The 16,169-nt window shown below is 33.1% G+C and overlaps 1 long non-coding RNA gene across 1 annotated transcript; it reads right to left on the reverse strand.

Annotated features, from left to right (window-relative positions):
* Positions 1 to 10,093: 10,093 nt before the first annotated feature.
* On the reverse strand, positions 10,094 to 12,110 carry LOC127855241 (uncharacterized). Its single transcript, XR_008037428.1, has 3 exons — positions 11,998 to 12,110; positions 11,114 to 11,226; positions 10,094 to 10,207 (listed from the first exon to the last, which is right to left on the reverse strand). It is a non-coding gene; the product is annotated as an uncharacterized LOC127855241 (long non-coding RNA).
* Positions 12,111 to 16,169: the final 4,059 nt, after the last annotated feature.

Here is a 16,169-nt window from a genome sequence, read left to right on the forward strand (position 1 = left end):
GTTTATATGTTGATAAAATGCAAAGTTTAACTACCTAAATAAATCAATGGCCCCATTTCTATCTTCCTATTTAACACAACTTAGAATAAAATGATTTTTATACTTTACTTGGAAGCAGTTAAATGGGCCAATTGAAGATTCCTCACATAATAAAAAAAGGATTGCTATAGCTTCACAAGATCCATAATCAATTATTGATTCTATAATTTCAGATCATTCTCTTCCTGTCATGGGACCTGCCAACTATTGTACTGAATACATCCAATACACTTGTATACATGTATATTTATTAATGTATGTTTTCTTTTTGTTTTCCATGTTGTTGCTATTTTTTCTAGATACTTTTCCAGTAGTATTTCTGTGCTTTATTATTATTACATGTACACTTTAAAGGCATATATAGATGTTTACATAATTAAATTTATGTGGTTGATTATGTATAAATACAATTCCAGTAATATTAACATCTTTTAATTTATTATCACATTAGTATCACCGTGCTTAATTATTATTACACTTCAAAGGCATGGCATCTAGATGTATGCATAAGTAAATGTATATTGTTGTTCATTATGTATAGATACCTTTCCAGTAATATTCATATTACTTTGTTTATTTATTATTACATTTTAAAGACATGGGATATAGATTTTTGGTTCATTAAACTTACTTTTTCACACACATACCTGAACCGGCGCGCACACTCCTTTCCACGAACATGCACAACACACGTGCATAACACACGCGCAACACGCGCGCGCTCACACGCACACACAAACACATACCCACACGCACCGAACCACCCTCCACACACAATTTAGTAGTTTTTGTATTGGTATATTATTATTATTATTATAAGTTACCATACAATCTACGGTGTTATATGTATCCTTTTATACTCAGATCACTATTGTCTTTCTGATAAAAAATAATATTGGGATCACAGTCGATAATTTTAACGAAATAATAATTGGCAGACAAGCGAGTATAGATATCAAAATACACGAAACACAATTAACATTAATCAACGTTTACGGCCCTAACATAGATGATTACACTTTTTACGAAACATTACAATCCTTTATAAATAGTAATCAAGATAAAAACATTATAGTCGGTGGTGATTTCAATACTGTTCTTAACCCATTATTAGATAAAAAGAATGGCAACCTTTATACTCATCCTAAAAATAGAAACATTTTAAATAACATAATTGAAAACTACAATATGATAGACATCTGGCGTACAATATATCCAAACGAAAGCAAATTCACCTGGCACTCAAACACAAAACCAACATTTTTTTGTAGATTAGACTATTTTTTAATATCTGAATCTCTTTGCAACATTATTGACACATGTAACATAAAACCAGGATTTATGACAGACCACTCTCTAGTTGAACTTAAACTGCACAATATACAGCCTGAAAGAGGCCCAGGATACTTTAAAATTACCAACAGCATCTTATTAGATACACAATATCAAACACAAATAAAACAGGAAATATTAAATACAGATCAAAATAATAAAGATGCAAACCCAAACACCTTATGGGAAGTAATTAAAGGAAATATACGTAACACAACAATTAGATACACATCATTTAAACAAAAAGAAACACACAAACTTGAAACTGAAACCATCAAAAACATTGAAACCCTTGAAAAACAATTGCATCAAACAAACACAAATGATACCACCGACATTGAAAATGAAATAACATTAAAAAAAACAAATATTAGATGAAATATATCATACACATCTCAATGGAATAATACTAAGAGCGCGTGCAAAGCATGTTGAACACAATGAAAAAAATACAAGATACTTCGCAAACATTGAAAAACGTAGAAGTGAACAAAAAACTGTACACAAATTAGTAGTCAATGGCAAAGATATAACAAACAGAACTCAAATACTAGAAGAACAACGTTTATTTTTCGAAACCCTCTATAAACGAAAAAACGTTGAAAATAACACCCTTTTTAAAAATACACATCACGCTTTAAATCAAGAAGAAAAACTATTGTGTGACGGATTACTAAATGAATATGTATGTGGATTAGCACTAAAAGAAATGCAAAATAACAAAAGTCCAGGATCTGATGGCATCACCATTGAGTTTTATAAAATATTTTGGAATGATATCAAAACACATTTAATTAAATCATTAAACTATTCATATAATAATGAAAACCTAATTACGCTTCAAAAACAAGGTATAATATCACTCATTCCAAAACCTGGAAAAAACTTAGAATCCTTATCAAACTGGCGCCCAATTAGTTTACTAAACAATGATTATAAAATTGCAACTAAAAGTATAGCAAACAGAATAAAATAATATTACCATCAATCATTTCAAAATCTCAATCTGGTTTCATAAAAGGACGTTACATTGGTGAAAACGTTCGTCTTATCCAAGAATGCATAAACTATTTCAACAATTCAAATGATCCTGGTCTAATATTCTTTGCAGACTTCGAAAAGGCATTCGATTCGCTTGATTATTCATTTATCTTCTCTTGTTTAGAAAATATGAACTTTGGTGAAAGTCTCATTCAATGGGTCAAACTATTCTATACCGATATTAACAGTTTAATCATTAACAATGGCTTCTTTTCAAACAGTTTTAACATCGAAAGAGGGGTTCGACAAGGATGTCCACTCTCATCATCGCTATTTATTATTTGCATCGAGTATCTATCACATCACATCCTATCAAATAAACACATAAAAGGCATATCACTAGAACCTGACGAAGAAATCAAACAGTCCCTATTTGCTGACGATGCAACTTATTTTTTAAACAACTATTACGATTCCTTCCATAACCTAATAGAATCGCTAACTCTTTACGGAATGACATCGGGTCTAAAACTCAACAAAAGTAAATGTACTGTGCTTCGAGTAGGTAAATTAAAACAAAGTAATGCCCAATATAAAAAAGAAATGAAATTTTATTGGACATCCGATGAAGCCACAACGTTAGGAATTACTTTCACAAATAATGAAAATAATACAGTTCTTAAAAACATACTACCTAAATTACAGAATTTAAAAAACTGCTTAAAATCATGGCACCACCGTAAACTTACACTAATCGGAAAAAACACAGTATTGAAAACGTTTGCACTTCCTAAACTAATTTATGTATTAACGGTCCTCCCAAATCCACCAAATGATGATATTAACGATATAAAATCAGCAATATTTAATTTCATATGGGACGGTAAGCCTGATAAAATAAAACGAACTCAGTTAATTCAATCTGTAGAAAATGGAGGTATCCAATTAACGAAAACATTGACTCATTCTTGAATGCAATTAAATGCAGCTGGGTTAAAAGATACCTAGATAATACCAATACGAGTAAATGGAAATTATTCTACCAGAAAATCCTAAAAAAATATGGTGACTCTTTACTCTTTGAATGTAACATCAACAATACTCTCCTACATGAAATTGCAAACGAAAACATATTTCTGTCTGATGTTCTATCAGCATGGAGTGATGTCACTCATAATCTAGAAACCCAAAACAGCAGTAAAACTATTGTATGGAACAATAAAGACATAACTTCAAACAATAAGACGTTTTTCTATAAAGATTGGTTTGAACGAAGCATCAAATATGTCGACCAATTATATGACTACAGAATTAAGGATTTCTACTCTTTTGATAATATATGCTACATATACGGAATACCTCCAAATAATTTTCTGAAATACTACACACTTATCAAAAGCATACCCATACATATTAAATCTGAAATCAATACAAATAATACACCATGTACTCAAACAACATTTGTAGAAACATACTTGGAAGAAAAAACAAAACAAATAAAATATTTTACACACTACAAATTAAAAACCCTACAGAAAAATCCAAAATCCAAAATAAATGGCAAGTTCTTTTTGGAGAAAATAAACTTAATTGGAAACACATATTTACCATGCCATATAAAGCAACTATTGAAAGCACACTGAGAAATTTTCAATATAAATACATCCATAGAATTATAGCTACAAATAAATATCTCTTTAAATGCAAATTATCTAACTCAAATCTGTGTGACTTCTGCAGTGAAAACATTGAAACTATAGAACATCTTTTTTGGGAGTGCAAACACATCCAGCCTATTTGGAATCAATTAATATCTTTTCTTGAACAACATCAACTAAACGTTAAACTATCTTTCTTAAATGTAAGTTTCGGAATTAACACATTGAAATCAATAGACTGTAATAATATTGTGAATTTTATGGTTATATTGATGAAATATTTTATCTTAAACATGAAGTACAAAAAACAAGTACCAAATTTTAACTGTTTTGTCCATAGTCTTTAACTAAAAATCCAGATTGAGAAAGAAATAGCCCTCAGAAAAGACACATTAAAATCTTTGAACAAAAATGGAATCGGATTAAATTCTCATAATGTTTTGTCCACTTATATACATTTCACCCTTATGTTAGTTTATCTCACTAAAATAGTTTTGTTTTATTTTTTTATTAATTTTTCTTTCAATCTGACAAGACCATTGTGAATATACAACAAAACACGCAAGTCCACTATGCTTTCTTCCGCCTTTATACAACTCATCATTTTCATAACTATTCCTCTGTTGTTCTTTTCTTTTCTCTCTCCAAAAAATCTTGTATAACATGTCTGAACTTATTGCTTTGTACAATCACTATGTTGTATGATCATATACATGTTTACATTGTATGTATGATATTGAATTTAAAAAAAAAGAAAAAAAAAACAAAAAACTTTCTGTTAACTGGCATCTATATTGTCAAAACTCATACTCAAAAAGCATGTTGATGCAGTTTTTTTATAGAGATGTTTTTCAGATAAACAATAGCGTTTTACTCTGATCGGTAGTGCGTTTTACGACATCGGATTTTGTGCGGGAAAACTACTCGAGTACATTCTTATATCGACCGGGTACGTTTAAGTATATTTACCGTACCCGGGGTACATGTAAGTATACGTAAGAGTACCCGGGGTACATGTAAGTACTGCACGAGCCGAAAACGACCAATCGAGCATTATTAAGAATTACTAACTGAACATGTTATGTATTAACAAACAAATGTCTGCCTTGTCCACAGGAAATAATAAAACAAATGTTAACAATAGATTGAAATAAACAAGACTGATAATAGCTAGTAACTGGTCGTTAAAAATTGTAATGGTCAGCACTATTAATTATCTAACCAGGCTAACTGGACAACAATTTAATGTGAATATGGTGAATAATTCATCGAGACATTGAGGAAAGCAACTTAACAATTAATATTAACATGTGTTCAGTGATAAATTGCATAGAAATCCAAGAAAATAAAAAACACCGGTTGACTGACTGGACTGAAAACTTTGAAATTGAGTTGCCCTGGCAAAACTCTCCTCGCCCTGGGATAACGGACAAGCGTTAATTTCTATCACTGTGAGTACAAGGAGGGTAATCTGTTGATACGCGGTTAGATTCTTAAAAAGATGCTATGACAAATGCATCTTTAGTTATTCATTGTATTTTATAACAATTGTAATCAATATATTATCATTTCTTTACGTTAACATTCAATTATTTTAAATTGATCAGTAGATAACATGTAGTTTGCATGATAACATCATAGTACTGATTTAATAACTGAACGTGTGTGTAGCAGAAAAAATAATCTTTGTGAAGTTTGCAAAGGGAGATAACTCACTTTATCATGTTTTTCTCCAGTTTTGAACTTGTTACATGTACGTCATGTACATGTATGTTCTTTTCAAAATTATACATATAACAAGTAACCGTCGGAGACGAGTGATGCTCTCCAAAGGTTTTTTGTGTCACAATATTGCACTATATATTTAGATAAAAGGAAACGTCTTGAGGGACAAACAAATAATACGATGGATAGTTTAGCAACTTAAAAATTGCAAAGGGCCATAACTCGATAAATAAATCATCAAACCAGAACCCACTAATAACATGCGCATCTCCTCAACGTAGTTAAGCTTCCCATAAAGCTTCATTGAAGTCCAGTCAGTAGTTGGGGAGAAATAGCCCGTACAAGAATTGCACTATAATTATGCACAGTTTATAGAAAATTTCAAAGGGTTATAACTCTGCTGAGAAATAGCCCAGACAAGAATTGCACTATATGTACAGTTAATGGAAAATTTCAAAGGGCCATAACTCTGTGAAAAATCATCCGACCAAAACTGTCTGATAATATGCACATCTCCTCTTGGTAGTGAAGCTTCCCATAAAGTTTCATTGAATTCCGGTCATTTGTTGCTGAGAAATAGCCCGGACAAGAATTGCACTATATGTACAGTTAATGGAAAATTTCAAAGGGCCATAACTCTGTGAAAAAATCATCCGACCAGAACCGCTGATAAAATGCACATCTCCTCTTGGTAGTGAGGCTTCCCATAAAGTTTAATTGAATTTCGGTCATTAGTTGCTGAGAAATAGCCCGGACAAACATTGTGCACGGATGGACGGACGGACGCACACACGCACGGACATATGAAGGGGCGACTATATGCTCCCCCAACAAAAATTTTGGGGAGCATAAAAATCACTGCGGTCGCTAGTAATAGTTTACAACATTCAAATAAAATGATCACGTGGGTATAAAACAATATATCCAGAATAATCGCTTTACAAATAGAATCAAAGTACTGGCAGTACTGGTGTGACGATGCTTTTGAAGAAGATGGATATAAAACATCAATTTAAGTTTATTTATATCACCACTATTGTGTATGTTGATACGAACATTTGGGTACGATAAAAATTTTGGGTACGAAAAAAAAATTTGTACGAAAAAAATTTGCGTACGAAACATTTTTGGTACGAAAAAAAGTTTAGGGGTACGGGGAAGTAGTACCCGTGGGTAACTTGACCCATTGAGCGAAACTGGGAGGCGGGTCACATTCTTGTTCATTAAGTGTGGCAATACATTCATGATGATTCTCGAAAGTAGGTATGAGCACATAGCCGGACCATGTGAGCTCAATCGTATGAGCACTTGACTATCCGAGTTCGCCCACGAACATATTGATAAGTTAACTAATAGCGAAATGGCCTTATACATGTATATGCTGAAATCTAACAATCGAACGAAATATCAAACATGGTATGTACACTTAGGTGGTTGTGTAATTTCTGTTAGAATATCGTATTCAATATGTAAATTTTAAATGATTGTGCCCGCACTTGAGTTTGTTGCCTTGTTTGAGTCTATACGCGCTCAGGCTGCACCCAGTGTGTGTATTTGTGTTTTTCCAAGGTAATGAGTTACCTCCGCGCTGAGGCTGCATAATGTTGGGACCCGGAGTGTGTCCAGCACTCCTACCTAATAAGATTAGATTGACGACAGTTGGGACGAATTTTGAATGATAGCTGCAATTTCCAGCTCTTTGTTTTATACTGAAATACTTGTTAATTTTTATATGGTCAAATGCTGCGGGGGGATGAGATTTTCCGGAAAAAAACAACTGTCAGGAATGGTGACCACAAAACATACAAAATATAACATTGCGCCGGGATCGGGAATCGAACCGGTGTCGTAAAGGTGAAAAAGCGAACGTCCTTACCACTGCGCTAGCGGGACGGACAATTACGCAAAGACATGTTGTTTTATCTATATATATCATAGCAGTGCAGCGTTTACAATTTGCAGGTTCGAAATCGTTCGCATTCTTTAGTTTTGTGATCACGTAAAAAGTTAATTTTACATGTTTTTATTCGCAATTTATTTACTAAATCGAGAACAAATATCAAACAAAATAGAGAAAATATATAGTTGTTTCATTGGTCCATAAAAATAAAATGGATGTAAAATTACTAATTTGAAATTAACGTTCTGATACACTTATTGAATCTGTTTCCCCAGGATATGCTGTTCTATTAATATTTATCTTTATCAACACGAACGACAACTCTGCTAGGAGAATGTTATCAATGAAAATCAACGAGCAATCTCCTACGCAGTGGCGAATGCCAAGGGAAGTAACTGAAAAATCGAGTTATCTCAAACGGACTGGCTCGGTCTTTTACATAAGTCGCCATTGTTAAGAATTTTTTACTGGTTATCAAACCTTGGACGCTGCTGTTCCAGCATCGTCAAAAAGGTCACTATAGTCGTTTGTTCACAGATCAGTGAAAATGACGACAACATCAAGACCAGGTAATTTTCAAAACAGCTTCAAAAAACACGAAATTACATTTAAGTCGGAATATCGACGTATCAAATCCCCACACTTCAGGTACCAATAAAACTCAAATCTTCCGCGAGCGGAGATTTAACTATGGTCGTCTAGATGAGAAGCAAGCGTTTAGACCACTAACTGCGCTTATCTACTGACTTCCGCAATGAGAAGTTTACATCACGTCCGATAGCGCATGCGCATACACAAGGAGATATTCATGTCCATTTAATTCATAACGATTTGACAGCTTTTACTGATTTTACAGCGATCTCTAAAATTGTCTCCGGAAAACTTTCCACAATTAAAAAAATTACATTTAATTGAGCTTTTATAAAAACGAGACAATTTCAGCAACAAATGTAATGTATTGTTAATAAAAATGTAATCATATTTTTATAAACGTAATGCCGTAATAACCGTCGATAAGCCTCTTTAAGGCTTAAATGACTAAAACACGCTCATCCAATGTGTTCCCAGACGTAAAATCCATCGCGTGTAGACATTAAAGGGTATGTCCTGTGGACTTAACGAGTAAACATCCTTCTTATTTCACCAATCCAGATCTCCATCAAGATAGACAGTACAGTCATACCATATAGTATTTCTCGACCAACAACCCCACGTAATCATTTATATAAGACGTGTTTGGGGAAAACTGTGTTTAATGCATGAGCGTAAAGTGTCGCCCCAGATTAACAAGTGCAGTCCGCATTATGATTAATGCGTTGTAGTACCTTAAGATCTTCAAAAAGATCTTTAGCTAAGATCTTTTACGCCTTATCGACTTGACATTCGCGAATGTGTGTATGATTGTGGTTATACAGTTTACAAATCTATTTTCAAAGTGTCGTCATATTCAATGAATGATTGTAGTCTTCATCATGCAAACAATCAGCACCACATTTAACCCATTTATGCCTAGTGGACTCTCCCATCCTTCTAAATTTGATCAATTTATTTCCAAAATTATTGATGTCTAGTATATTTATTTCTATATTTAGACTATTTTTAACATGAATTCCTTTAACCAAACAGCGCATACCCTGATGCGGCGTCTCATCTGGGTCTACGCTGTTTGCAAAGGCCTTTTTTTCTAAACGCTAAGCATACATGGGTTAAGTAAGAACCGAACAAGTCTGAATGATTTCATACCTTAAGCGTAAAAAAACTTGTTGTTTTCTACAAACAGAACCGTTCCTATTTGTTGTGCCAACCGTCGACTTTTCTTTTGTACTTTTTGCTGAATTCCGATCTTTGTTTCCACTTCGATCATATTCACTAAAATAACTAATAAAAACCAGGGAGCCTGGTGTGACTTAATAGCGAAGAGGAAAGCCCCGACCAGAGTGCGCGAATGGTCTGAATCGACTCCGGAAGTATAATAGTTTTTTTTCACTCGACGAGGCTCAATTGTGTGCATGCAGTATTTGATTTGAACGTGTTTTCAATATTGTGGTTTTATGGTGATGTCGCATGATCAGTACCAGTTCGACAACTTGAAATATGCAATACTGCATGGGAGGCGGATAGACACAGTCCGCACGGACTAATCAGGGACGACACTTTCCGCTTCAATGGTAATTTTCGTTTAAAGGAAGTCCCTTTTTACCGAAAATACTAGTTTAAGCGAGAAGTCACCTCATGTTTAGTAATATTGAGTTAATTTCTATGTATGTGTACTTATTACCGTGGGTAATTCGGCAGAACACTTTGGCAGAGAACTTCAAATTCTTAAATGAAAACAACTATTTAGTGACTGAATGTGTATAATTTATTCAACAATAAATAGATAACATAAATCACAGACAGCATTTATTTCCATGTTGAAAGAAAGGTCAATTGAGATCTATTAAACTGAATAACTGATGTCCGAAATGGGCCGACTGGAAGCGGAAATACCCGAGTGCAGCACGTGGTTAAAGACGAATAAAGAGATGATCTGGTTGATTAATTGCGTATTGGAGCTGCCAGGTTGCAAAAGCTGGAAATAAACAAAAGATGGAAAATATTTATATAAAAAATCACAACAGAATTAAAAAGTTTTTTATTTGTATTATTCAAAGTTTTCATTTCAGTTGCAAAATATATCATTTTAAATTTTAGTTTTATAATAATATTATTTGCATAATCATTTTCCAGTGTTAGCAATTGTAAAAAGATTGGGTAAAAACACATATTTTTTATCTAAGAAACAATTAACCACAATATACACGTGGTTAAGTTCTTACTCATCTGACTTGCTAACAATTGTTTAACAACCGATAAACAACGACGAATTAGTTGGTAATGTTCTTTTTAAGCATTCCTTGCCATTTCACCAACCATAAATCACGTCTGTAAGAATTTTTAAATGATTTCGTATTATCAGTCAGGGTGCAGGATCACGTGACTTTCTGGGCTTAACAATTGAACGTTAATAGATGTAAACAAACCGGTGTGTGGTGCTTTTCTTCAAATAACTTTTTAACAACATTTTTATGAACTTCATCTTGTGCATAACAGACAGTATTTTGTTATGCTTATGCAAATGGGAAATACATTAGAATTACTTGATTTGATAAGCCTGAGTTCTTTCCCAAAAATTCGAACCGTAACGCATTCATGTTCACGGTTATGCTGCACGCATCGTGAAATTTTGGCAGATGTATTAAATGATTTATTCTTAAATCTGAAGAAATCGGCACAAAATGCAAGAAAACCTGTTTTATATGCACTATAGAATTGTGCAAATGTATTTCAATAAGTTGATATATTTGCAAAAAGAAAGTGCGTAACGGTGTGTTCACATTCTGTCCAGCCCGTGTGTAAACCCCTTGTGCACCCAGTTGATTTTTCACCTTGCATTCTCAGATTAAGGGCGAGGCTGTTCTATGATAAAACAACGTACCGTTATTTAACCGGAAGTCGAGGCGTTGACGATGGTGACTCCACCGGTAGTGGTCGTGGTTCTGTTGTTGAAGAGCACGGTGAGCAGGAAGAGGAGACCGATCAACATCAACACTGAAAGAATAGAGGAAACAGACTCGTTTAATTGAGCAAATTGACCATCAGAATTCAAATAATTTACTTTTTGATGGGAATAAGTACTTTAAGCAATTTGAACGACCCAATCGCATAAACAATCAACAATTGGAAGCTCCGGTTGAGTCAAAGTGTGAGGATTCCGATACCAGCGTCAATAAATAATACAAATTCATGAAATAAATGTTCCAATAAATATCTCACGTACGAAAGCCAATGACGAGTTTTTCTTTATGTAAGAAGAAATGGTATTAAAGGGTCAATAATATATGTTTAATAACTTATAGTTCTTTACAGGTGCATTACATTTTATTTTTTCACTCTTAGACCAAACACAATTTATCAAGGTTAATAGTTTCTAATTAAAGAAACATGTCACAATTAAGGATTGTTCTTTATTTTTTTAAATCATGATTTATTTATTTTTAAAGCACGTCGAATACTGTTTTCTCATAACTAATGATTTTGCAAGAAGGGTCCACCAACAAGTCAGCCGAACAGGTCTATACCTTCTGCACACACATTATCAATAGCATCTTGTTACCAGATCATTTAAAAGTAAATTGCTGAAACTTTTAGAATGGCTTCGTGGATTAAGTTCTATTTAAAAAAACATTATTTAATAAAAACTTAAAGAAATATCCAATAAATTTACCGGATATATACAAAACATCCTAAACAGCAAACAAACATCAAAATTTTGTTCATCGCATTTATATACAAAAAAACGCAAACACCCGGTGTACTTACGTCCTCCGTTTCCGAAGGATCCAGAGTCCTCGACGCCGTATCCCGGATATCCGTATCCGAACTGGGCGGCGGCCATGGCCAGCACAGCGGCGAAGGCGAGGGCGACGAGGATGATGGATTTCATGGTGATGACTATACATAAGGAGAAAATGTTAATAAAATACGATCATTTGTAATTTTTCTTAAGCAATGAACATTTTTTTCGGAAGACCATTAACATATGCCTTTTTTCGTTATTTATCTACTTTAAATCAATGCGCATCACCTTTTTATATAAATTCACTTTACTACCAATGTGTTTAAATCTATATAAACAATACACAAACATTTAATTTAACAAAATTAAACGCGCAGAACTAAAAAAAATCTTAAAAGTTATTTACCTTGAGTGAAGTGATTTGCAACTGGTAGTGTACGGCTTTTATACGGAAGACCTTTCCTCGTATTACGCTTCTTATGTCAGCTCACGTGACCCCGTTACGTGAACGTTTCCGCACTACGTTAAGTAACGTAATGTAAACGTCTGGCGTCTGACACGTTATGCACAGTCTTCAATAAATGCGTGTTAACGTTTAGTCGGCAATAAGATTTGCAATTAATTAGTTAGTTTAAACCTATTTTTTTATTAGCTCGATTGCATCGAAAGCCTAGGGCTTATATTAATGCTCTCGAGTCCGAGAGCTAATAAATAAGTTGATGAAAAATGATTTACTATCGATAAGTAAATACAATATGTATATGTGAAAATCGTTAAGTTTGTTCTTGTGTGAATGTAGACAAGACATGTAATATTGTTTCGTGGTCTATTACAGTCTAGTCTATTACAGTGATTTAGTTTGTACATCTGAATTTCCAGCACAAACAATAATATCTTTATGCTTTTTCTCCAATATCACGAGAATCTGCTCTTTTTTTCTGTTTTTAAACACCTATTTATATTTTATAAATTATTCAACAATATTGAGCAAAGAAAAAACAGCGAGTACATAATGCCACGTTGCTTATTTGTTTGGGGTTTTGCAAGTGGTTAAGTTTGTAAACCATGTATGCACATATATCAAGTATACTTATATAATAACATTTTGCTAACTTACGAGTTGGTAGTGTTTTACAGTTGATGATTACAAATCTATACGCACAATAATCCATAAAAAATCACGGGAATTTGAGAATAATTGTAACGGTGTTATCAAATTATATATGGAAACAAACATATTTTGTATATTTAAATAAAAGTACTAAGTTTGTGTCAACCATCAATCTTATATTGATATACTGCGTATACTTTTTACAAGCAGGTTAACTACGAGAGTGAAAGTCACTTAATGCGTGCAAGCTGTTGAATGTCACACTTGTTAATACGTCTATGAACAGAACCACAAGGCTGATTGCTATTAAGATTCTGTTGATCCGTTTGTCAGAACAGAACAGAACATATTTTATTCACGTAAACTTTACAGTTTTTGGTGTTATATATATGCATACATATAATCATTAATACAAAAGGATTAGGCAATGATGTATGGGTCATTAGTTATCATATCTGTTTAACAGGATGAACTTATAAACAATATATATTCATGCATATTTGGTAGTATGAGATATTTCATATGGTAATAAATGTGAATTGTTGGAACAGAATATATTATTATAAAATTATAATCTTATCTTATAATGATCTAATCTTATATCAAAATATAATAATCGAATCCTATATAAAAATATCTTATAATCAAATATTAAATGTGTCAATCGGCCCGTCTGTGCGTCTGTCCCTTAACTTGTGTGCACCTTGTTATTTTCCAATGCATTAAACAAATCTTCACACAAAGGTTTGTTGTCCTGTAAAAGACGTTGTGTGTTGAGCGCATGTTCACCATCAATGGCAATACAGAACGAGGAATTAAAAATATAAATAATACCTGTTTAAAGAAGAATTTGACCGCTTTCTAACTCACATAAGGAGTAAATGATTGTAATATTAACAATATGAGACGTTGAGCAGCAAAATGCGCAGGCCGCAAACATGTAGATCGACGTCATCTTGAAATCGACGTCCAAATGCCCAACACTACGCTGGTAGCGAAGGGGAAGTCGTTCCAAAAGCGTTTCTGGCTTAATCGCGATGGTGTAAGGCACTTAAATACATTTCTTAAGCAAATTCATGGCTTAAAATTCAAGTCTTAATTAAGTTTTTATATGGCATTTTCTTAATCTGTGGAGAACTGTCGAGTATGATCCAAAGGTAACAAATACATGATAAGTTATGGCGTTTGTAATATATTTGCAAGAATATCAATTTAACGATAAAAATACTCTTCACAAAATTATTTCTCTCATTTAAAACTTAATATCCTCACCCCACGAAATCCAGCTATTAACTTGGAAATGAAACCACATAAGCACTCATAAAATATATGCCCCCTTCTCATTGGATGATTATTGTTATATGAATGTTTGTTCGTGCATTGACGTTATTTAAATGTATTTTAACAATATGTTGGTATCATCGCTGTATCTTTACTTCTATATATGTTTTGCATCATTTATAGATTTTTAAAATATTCAAAGTTGGTACTTTCATATACATTCCACTACATCAAAATATGTCTTAAAACTATAGGCTTATAAACTTTAATGATGTATATTAAATGTGTTTTAAAAAGTTTGATTACTTTCCGAGTATATCCGTTTGAAGAATGCTTTTGTCGGATATTAAACATAGCTTTAGGCTTCTATTAGGTCACAGATGTTTGTTTACGCAACGACTAATTAATTGAGTCATTTCTTGATGTTCTTGTTGGTATCAAATTAAATATGACATTAAATAAATAGAGCAATTTGTTGATTGTCTTGTTGAATTCAAAATAAATATGACACTAAAAATCCAAATAACCTTTTTGAGTTTTGATTTTATCATTTTTATGAAAAAGCCGAGATGTCAATAATAGAAGCAATAGCAACAACAGTAGAAACATAATTCATCATCATCATCATCATCAGCAGCAGCAGCAACATGATCATCAGAAGCAGAAGCATCATCATCTTCAGCTGCAGCAACAACAACAGCAACAGCAACAGCACCATCATCATCATCATCATCACCACCACCATCATCATCGAACAAATCTGTATCGTAATCCATCGTCGTAGTCGTCGTCGTCATTGTCATGCACATGACTATCGCCATGATCATCCGTGCCGTCGTTAAATTCTCAGTGGTAACTCTGGCGTCGGCGGCATCCTTGTCCATGATCATTAACGGAAAATATGGTTTGAAAGAGTTGAAATTTTAAAAGTGAAATTAGTTGAGTGTCATGCGCATTCAAGTGACAAACATCAATGGTTATACAGATTTCAGAACATTTTAAACGCTTTCATTATTATTTCCTATACTTATGCTCAACAATAACAACAGTCACAACTTCAAGAATACAAAAGCACTATAATCAACATACACAATGAGTACCCTTTTGAACATATCTAAACATTATTATCAAACGCTACCGCGACCACGTTTTGATATGTTACAATTCCTGACAACATCGTGCTAAAATCAGTAGATGAACTATACACAAATATCTCAATTCTAATTTACTACTGCATATTGTAACTGTGTAACACACAGCATGCAGTGTGTTGTTTTTAACATGACGCTGTAAACAGCGATGACATTCGGATGTGGAAGCAAATGTTTTGTTGATGCTGCCAAAACATTAATCTTTGAGCCGCATGTAATACTCTTGGTACTGAACTCAATGAATTACCTCGAAATTAACCATAGATTAACCAAACAGTTAAAGAAAATACTATAAAAGGAAATTGTTTGACCTATATGGTTGATTTATTTTTTATTAATTAATATACCGATCATTTTACAAACATAATAGTGTACTCATTGTCAATATTGATAATATATAACTTATCGTTGCTACATCGTGTATGATGCGTATCGTTTGCGATGACACATATTCAAAATGAATTAATTATTGTCAATTACAAATAACGTTGCATTATTATTGATGGGCATAAATAAACCACATACTGTTTTGCTTTGAAACAGGACAATCAATTAATTGGTATTTTATACTTCATAAAATACCTAAGAACTTTTTATTGACACATACAATCTAGTTTAACTTTGAACTTCAATTTGCCCTTATATATTATTT

The sequence above is a fragment of the Dreissena polymorpha genome, chromosome 13 (genome assembly GCF_020536995.1).
Source record: "Dreissena polymorpha isolate Duluth1 chromosome 13, UMN_Dpol_1.0, whole genome shotgun sequence".
In the NCBI taxonomy this organism is placed as follows: domain Eukaryota; kingdom Metazoa; phylum Mollusca; class Bivalvia; order Myida; family Dreissenidae; genus Dreissena; species Dreissena polymorpha.